Source organism: Hipposideros armiger, unplaced genomic scaffold (genome assembly GCF_001890085.2).
Source record: "Hipposideros armiger isolate ML-2016 unplaced genomic scaffold, ASM189008v1 scaffold_1895, whole genome shotgun sequence".
Lineage (NCBI taxonomy): Eukaryota > Metazoa > Chordata > Mammalia > Chiroptera > Hipposideridae > Hipposideros > Hipposideros armiger.
Window position 1 is genome coordinate 13,508 of NW_017733245.1, and position 8,329 is coordinate 21,836.

The following is an 8,329-nucleotide window of genomic DNA, read 5'->3' on the forward strand; positions in this document are numbered from 1 at the left end:
ATAACGTTGCTAATTTCAATAGTTTCTTCCTTTGTATTGCTGAATAGAATCCATTGTATGGCTATATGACACTGACTTATCCGTTCATCAGGATGGATAAGTTAAAGGATGGATATCCAGGTTGTTTCAATTTCCAATAGTTATGAGTAAAGGTGTTATAAACATCCTCATACAGGTATTTGTATGAATACTGGTTTTCGGGTTTTAGTTTCTCTTCAGTAATTATCTAGGGGTGAGGCTGCTGGGTCATAGGTCAAGTGTATGATTAATTCTGTAAAAAACTGTTTTATTTTACCTTTTATTTTTTTGCCATTCCAAAGGTATGTGGCAATAAACATATCCCTTCAAAAAGTTCTATAATTTTAAAGATTTCATCTTTTCAAAAAGAGTAATTTGTCATGATTTGTGGTTGGCTCTATGTCAATTGCTAGAAATATGTTCCTTCCCCCTTCAACTGTTAGAATAAAATGTTGTGTCTTGAAATGCCCTTTCATTGCTTAGTCAATGATCTAATGGATAGTAAATCTTTAGAATAATTATGGTATGCTTTTTAGGTAGAGATTTTATGAGAAAAAGGCTTTCTACTATTTTCCTAAAATATACATTCTACTGCTTTCTTAAAATGTAGTTTAAACTGAAATAGCTAAAATTATCTAAAGAATATGAAAGTATTACTTTTTCCTTGACTGATAATTTATTGTGTTTATATAGGAATATGAAATCCTAATGGTAACTATATTATACAATTATATCAAGTACTTAATACAATTTGATAATAAAAACATATAAACATAATTATAGAATTCTGTATAATAGAATTATGTATATAAAATTTACTAGAAGTTACATTTTCAAAGTTCCTATATTCCTAAGCTATGAGGTACTTTTTTATGATTATAAATCTTAAATATACCTATTTTTAATCTGCCTTATATTATATATTTCATTACTCATGAGCATCTTCAAGAGGGAACATGGAATAAAGAAGTATCTAGATTATTATTTTGGTAACATTTAAGTCTTTAGGATTTCCAAAGATTTAGATATAATATGGTTTTTCCTATCTACTGTTTTATATAGACTGTTTAAACATATATAATATGTGATTTGTACTTTTACTCATTATACAAATTAGTGGATTGAATGAAAAATTCAAAGCATCGTTATGGACTGGTGGCTAGATTATGAGTCTTAATCGGATTGTGAGATTATCCAGGCCCAAGTATGCTACAGCAAGCTAAATAATAACTTTCTCAAGTAACTACAATATGCAAAGATGGTGTGATCATTGTATCATTAGAAAACTAGTTTTGAATTATTTCTCAAGTGGTGAGAAAAGGTAAGCTAATGTTCACCTATAGTGTTTGTTTGTACTATTTTCTCTTTAACATATATTTGTGAGATCAACTAGACTTCCAGGTACAGACTGTAGCAATGAAGAGATTTAGTAATGAACTCACTATGTAAGAGGGCAGAAAGAGAAATCCTATGGAAGTTGTGACTTAGACAGGAAAATAATGTCCAAGTTAAATGGAGAAAAAGGAAAGGGGAGGATACAGGGGCAGGCCTTCCAGCTCCCCTGAGGGAGCAATATGGTTCTCAAGGGAGCTGGGTGAATTGTTTGGCAGCTGTACACAGCAGAACGCTTTCTCCTTAGATTCAATGTTACTTGAATCGGCACATCTATTGGGTGATAACCATATCCTGTAAAGAAATACCAAGCCTTATTTAACCTTTCCAGGAAATGACTCTCCTATTTGCCCTCTCTTCTACAATACACTTAATCTAGTTTAGGGTAATGGCCCAGTTATAAGTAGATTTTAAACAATCTCACTCTATGGTTCCTTAAGGATATGCACTGCCCCTGTTACCAATTTTTTTTAATGATAAATCAATAACACCATCACTCCTTATAATAAGCTATATGTTTTACATATTTGGCACCACCTTACTACTTTAGTTCCATTTCAAAGTGAACTTTTGATAGATCCTTAAGATCTAGTAATATGTCCTCAGATCTCTTCCTCTGTGGCCTTGCTTATGCTGTAACTTACCCGGAAAAAGCCCTCCTCTCTTCACCAAACCAGCTCAATTTTTATCTTCTCCCACTGCCTACTAGCCATCCTCACTTAGATATGTTAAAGGCAACTCAACTTCAACGTTTTCAAAACTGAGCTCACGAATCCTTTTCCCTAATCCAATCTTATCCCCTTGTCCTCTACCAGAATTAATGGGCTCATCCTCTGGTCCGGTACAATAAAGCAAACACATATGTGGGGCAAGAATTTCCTATGTGCAAGGCATCCCCTGTGCAGTGGGGGAAATTCACTCTCATTCATGACTGGAGTTGGCACCCATTGGTCATTCGAAAGTACTGAGATCTCACCTGGCAACAGAGCACTCTAAGGGCCTCCTACCATGCGTAGTGACGCAGGCAGGTTAGTGACCATCACCCTGGTTCTTTTTCAAGGTCCTGCAGCTCTGCTACTTGTATGTCATTCCTGGGGCAAGGAACTCTTTGATGAGGCTGGAAACCCTTTGTGGTACCATGAAGCTATTCCTGCTGATACCACTCTACCTCTGGGGCAGTGCTAAGGAATACTATAAGGATGCCACTATCCTCCATGTTTGATTGCTATTTCTGGATTATAGATTTGCATATGACATTTTCCTTCTTTTACATTTCCTATATTTAAAACTTTTCTTTTTTGTACATGTATTGCTTTAACCATCAAAAATAAATTAGTGTCTGGAAAAAAACACTGAAAAAGAAAGAAAACAACCAGGATCTAAAAATATATATGCTAATTTTTTTATTTTTTTAAATTCTGAGTTTGCAGATCTCAAAAGCATGTACAAATGCATCCCTACTTCATAGGAAATCAACCTTTGATAAAGAACATTTGTTATGGTAAGTGAAAAACTAAAGCAACACAGATTTGAAACCTCATTTTAAATAGAGCACATGTTTTCATTTCTTACATCTCAGTATTCATTTCTCAAAAAATATTTTAAAGAAGGAACACATTTTTTCCTCATGACTCAAGTCAAGGAGTGTGTGTCTTGATCAAGGAACACTGGCATCATTGTAATGAAAATGGTTTACTATTTATTTATGTTACCATATGCATAACACCATCTACATACTCTTAGCAATGCATGCCCCAAATTTCACTTTGTATATTAATCCTAGCAGAATCAGATAGAGAGTAAAATATTAAATTATTATTTCATCAACTATAATCTCTGAATCTTTTTTTAAATTTTAAGTTATGGGAAATGTTATATTATTATAAAATTTTATAATAATATAATAAATATAATTATTATTATTTATATATATATATATATATGAGTTGGGGAATAATATAATGAACCCACATGATTCAACAATTATCATCTCCTCACACATCATCACTAATTATCAACTCATGGCCAATAATCATGTTTTATCTATACCTCCACTAACTTTCCTCTACTCCAATTATTTTGAAGCAAATCTCAGACTTCATAACATTTTGATTTCTACATTGTTTTCAAAGGCAAACTCAACAAGAGATTAATGGCATATATACGAGTAAGTAACATGTTACCTTCAATATAATAATACTGATTTTCCCTCCTTATACAAAATGTAGAGTCATAGGTACAAAGCTGGTAGTCTCCTACAGAGAGTATTTTTAGGGGCTCCAAAGATCAAATGACCACGAAATAAATCCTTTAATTCTACCTACTGCTCAATAGTGACCTAGAGGCATTTCCTAGAATTAAGCCATTCTCTCTACACGTCTCTTGACAAAATACACACAGATTGCCTACAAGGGAAAGCGTATGAGGCAGCCCATTAATCAGTCAGTTTTTGAGCTACACATATGATAAGTGCCCTCTGTGGGATAGAGCAAAAATGGGACAGAGGTAGAGGGGCTATTGTGGAGTCTCTAAAGAGGAGGAAACAAAAGAGGCAGAGGGTACCCAGTAGGATAGTCAAATACCAAAAATCACCTTCGCTGACTTCATAATTTTGTCCACATTCCTCTTGATTTTTCTTGGTCAACAAGGAAGATAACAATGAAAAGGAATATGAATGAGTCACACTCAAGCGGAGCTGCTAAATCTGAACTCTGAAGAGGTTAGTCATTGAAATTTCTAGTGACTCATTCACTTAAGACAAAATTTATTGGGGAGTCTTCTGTGTGATTCTATTTGGGCAATCAATACATATTGAATTATAGAAGAGTTTAGGTCTTCTGGGATAGAAATTAAAAATAACTTTATTAGTCTTACCATTAGTACATTAACCATTTTGTTTTTCAATAGGTAAATTCTTCTGCTGAATTATTTATTCTGCTAAGATTGTTATGATTTTTAAAATTGTGAAGAATAGAAACATAAATAGACAGTATGCACAATGGTTATGAACTACACAGCTAGAACCAAACTGCCGGGCTTTGAAGCCTTGCTCTGCCACTAACTTTCTGTGTGAATTCTCTGTATCTCAGTTTCTTCATGTATAAATGGGAGATAATAAAAGCTCCTACCTCTTAAGGATGTTGTGAGAAATTAGCTCAATTATTGCATGAAAATGTTTACAAAAGCACCTAGTCTAAACCTTTGCTGCCCACCACCCTCCCTTACCCCCAGAATATAAATCCCAGAAAGGGCAGTATTTTTTGTTCATTAATGTATCCTCAGTGACTAGTACTGGCATAAAACAAGTACTCAATTAATATTGTTGAATAAATAAATATATAGAACTTTAGTTATAGAGAAAATTTTAAACAGGAATGTGTACTACTTATCATGGTATTAAGGAATGAACATGCTAAACAATCCTCCTGAAGTATAAATTGTAATTAAGGAAAAATCAAGAAGGAAGAAATTACAGATTCTATGATTGCTACTTATATTCATGATGGATAAATTTAAAAGTCAAGAGCAAATGAAGCTAATCCACATCCAAAAGGCAGTGATGCCCCAGAGATCTGTCCTCCTAGTTAATATCAGAAGGCACATATAATCAAATATGAAATACCAGCTTTACTGAGATTGAACTTTAACTTCCTTTCAGGAATTAAACTCAATTTTGATGTCAGGTCTATTATTAGAAAATAATTGGGAAATGGGGATGATTAGCCTCCTACAAGCCTTCCGAACAGATGAAACATCAATGAATTACTCAACAAGAATTAAAGATGTCAAATAAAAACTTATTTGGCCTCTATAAACATAGACATCCCAGGTAGGCAATATTCAGTTTATTAATCAATACCTTGTTTTCTTATGGGAAAACACAGCCTAATATGGAGATGTTTCATTTCCTAGCACTGGCAGTATGAGATGTTTCACAGAATTTAACTTTTGCAAATAAACTGAACTTATCCCTTATACGGTGTTAAAACATTTACATGGGCATTTTCTCAAAATGATGTTAATCCTTCCTTGCTTTTCATTGCATATAGCAGGCATTGATTGATTCAATTTTATGTTGGATAATTTAACCTTTTCATAATGACTCAGGGTCATCATTACCAAAATTAATTATTGCTCTGTGTTGTGATACAGGAATACCCTCGGGAGGTTCTAAGGTTCGGGAAGCTGTCTTACTAAAGGCTCCGACTGCTGTGCGTCTCCATTTCTTATTAAATGGATGGGAGTAAAGGAGGCGTCTACGGTGGACACCCATGGCGCTCTGCTTTTAGATTGAGGTAACTCAGTAATCACTCCCATCCGCCAGGAGCTATATATGGACTTCAGAAACTATTATAGTTCTTAGAGGTTCGAGGCTATACCAGGAAGAAACTCTGCTGAAGTGAGAGAGGGCAGAAGGGTAAGGGAACGTCTACTGAGCCCTAAAGAATTTTACGCTATCAGCTTTCCAGCCTACCTCATTGGTCTAAACTATTTTAATGTTAAAGTAATTAAATATGGGGGGGGGGACAGTAGACTGAGGTGACTAATGCCTTCGTGGCCTATGTAAGCAAACCAAAATCAAAATCAATGCACTTCAGTCCAAGAAAGTGAGACCTAAAAACAACCAATCACAGTTAACAAAGCTTTCCGAAACAAAGCAACTGCTTAAGCTATAGCCAATCAAATTATTTCTTTCTCTTTCTTTCTTTTTTATTTATTTATTTTTTAGCTGAGCCATCCTGCCACTGGTTGGCAGCTCAGCGGCTGCTCAGCTNCGGCCGAGTGGCATGTTGGGTAAGAGTTGGCTTGGGATGCCAGCTCTGAGCAGCAGGGCCCCAGTTCGGATCCCACATGAGGCCCAGTGATGCTGCGCCCTCTACAACTAAGATGGTGAACAACAGCTTGACCTGGAGCTAAGCTGCTGTGGGTCGCAAGCGACAGCCTAGGCTGCAGTGGGGTTGGCCTGCAGCTGGCGTGCACTTTCATGAGCAGCCATGAGCCACCGTGAGCAGCCGTCCAGCGAGCAACTGCGTCACCAAGAAAAAGTGCAATGACAATACCAACATGGGCCAGTGAAACGACATCCTCCACAACTAGACTGAAGAACAAAAGGACAGCAACTTGTCTGTTCCCCTTACCCAATTCCCCAACGCTCTTCCCCTCCCCCAATTCCCCAATAAAATCTTAAAAAAAAAAGTTTGATTTTCAGACATTTGAATTCAGATATTGGTAACACATCAGCAGGGAAACATCATAAGTAAACAATGAAAACAAAGGGAAATCATCTGATAATTTAGAAAGATATGTTGAGTTTAGATTATTGTTTATTAATCTGGTTAAGATAAGAGGTTAAAATTAGCAATCATTTCACACATCTATATGCCACCTGGAGTTGCCGTATGATAGAGGTATATTTAGACCACTGAAATCAGGTGAATTTTTGAATTTGAAAAACTTGTCTCAAACAGAAAGTCACTGTAAAAAAAATTCAATAATACAGAATATTCTGTAATAAGGAACATTTCTTCATGAACAAATAAACTCTGATGATTTAATAGGAACTACAGACGAATATATTATAAAGGGGATGTGATGAGAGATATAAATCTCCTTCAGATCAAACAGCCTAACAGGAGTAGGAAAGACACATCCTGTTTCTTTGGATCCCACATCTGAGAATGGTTGAGGAGCTTGAAGAGGTGGCCTCACAGCCATTATAGAACTGCTTTCTACGCTGCCTGCCCTACCTCATTGAGATTTTGCCCTCATCCTCTCTTTTATGTGCAATCAACAGTTCAGTCTCCACATACTTCCTCTCTATTGTCTCAAACATACTCAAATCTTTCCAACCTAAAGAACTTCTTTTTCCCCTCATCCTGATTTCACCTCATGACCAGCCTNATGCTTCATTTGTTTGATTAGGAAACAAAGCCCTATAATGGGTGGCTTCACCTAGTCCTCAGACTCAGATCCTTCTTCATCTTAACTAATCTGGAAGTAACAAAGTTCCTAATTCTCCTTGTCAGATGCAACCACACGAAGCCAATCACAAAGACTGTTCTTCTTAAGGTATTTCTTGGTAAGATATTTCAAATATCTTTTTGAGAACTGTTTCTCAGAAACAACTGTGATTTTATTCTTGCAGCATTCAGTGTGAACAACATGCCCAAGATTTCCAGTTTTTCCATTGACCTTAACCTTCTCCCGTAGAAACGGTTCCTATTTTTAAAAAAAGAAAAAATGCAGAACTAGGAAAGAGAACCCTAAATATTCACTAGAGAAGGTACCAAAATTTCCAGAATCAAAAACACCATCTTCTACTGGATGAGTAAGGTCCAAACCAAACTTCCAAACTGACTTCTTAGGCTTCTTGACTTTCTGCAGTGCCATCTTGAAGGCAGGCTGAGCTATCAGAAAATCAAATAATTTCTTTGCTTTGTTTCGCATCATCTCTAGAAAAGCCTTGCCTATAGCTCCTGTCAGTGGAGCACTCCTAACTACCTTTGGTGTGGCAATGCCCCATTCCAATCCATGTATGCTCAAATAAACTCGAAAATTTTCATGTGCTTCAGTTTACCTTTTAACAATAGGAACCTATGAACCTCAAGGTGCAAGAAAGTAAAATGACAGAATTCCTTAGCTGCTGTGCCCCTGAAGTTCAACTTAAAAAGTTTAAAGTCCCGTGAACCTTGATGGTAACAGATGACATGACAGCAGTATCAGGCCAAAAGCAAGGGGTATATGTCTTTAAAGGACTGAGCCAGATGCACAGGCAGGAGTTGGGGACATCATTGTCCCAGCACTTGCTACAAGGTTAGCCAAGTATTTTATTTACATTGGGACCTTTGAGAAGTTTTTCCTGAGACTGGGGGGAAAATGATTACATTTATCTTTATCACTCTTTTTTTGTTTGTTTGTT

General features: G+C 36.1%; 1 pseudogene; it reads right to left on the reverse strand.

Annotated features, from left to right (window-relative positions):
- Positions 1 to 7,362: 7,362 nt before the first annotated feature.
- Positions 7,363 to 7,872, reverse strand: LOC109378349 (60S ribosomal protein L22-like 1 pseudogene; annotated as a pseudogene).
- Positions 7,873 to 8,329: the final 457 nt, after the last annotated feature.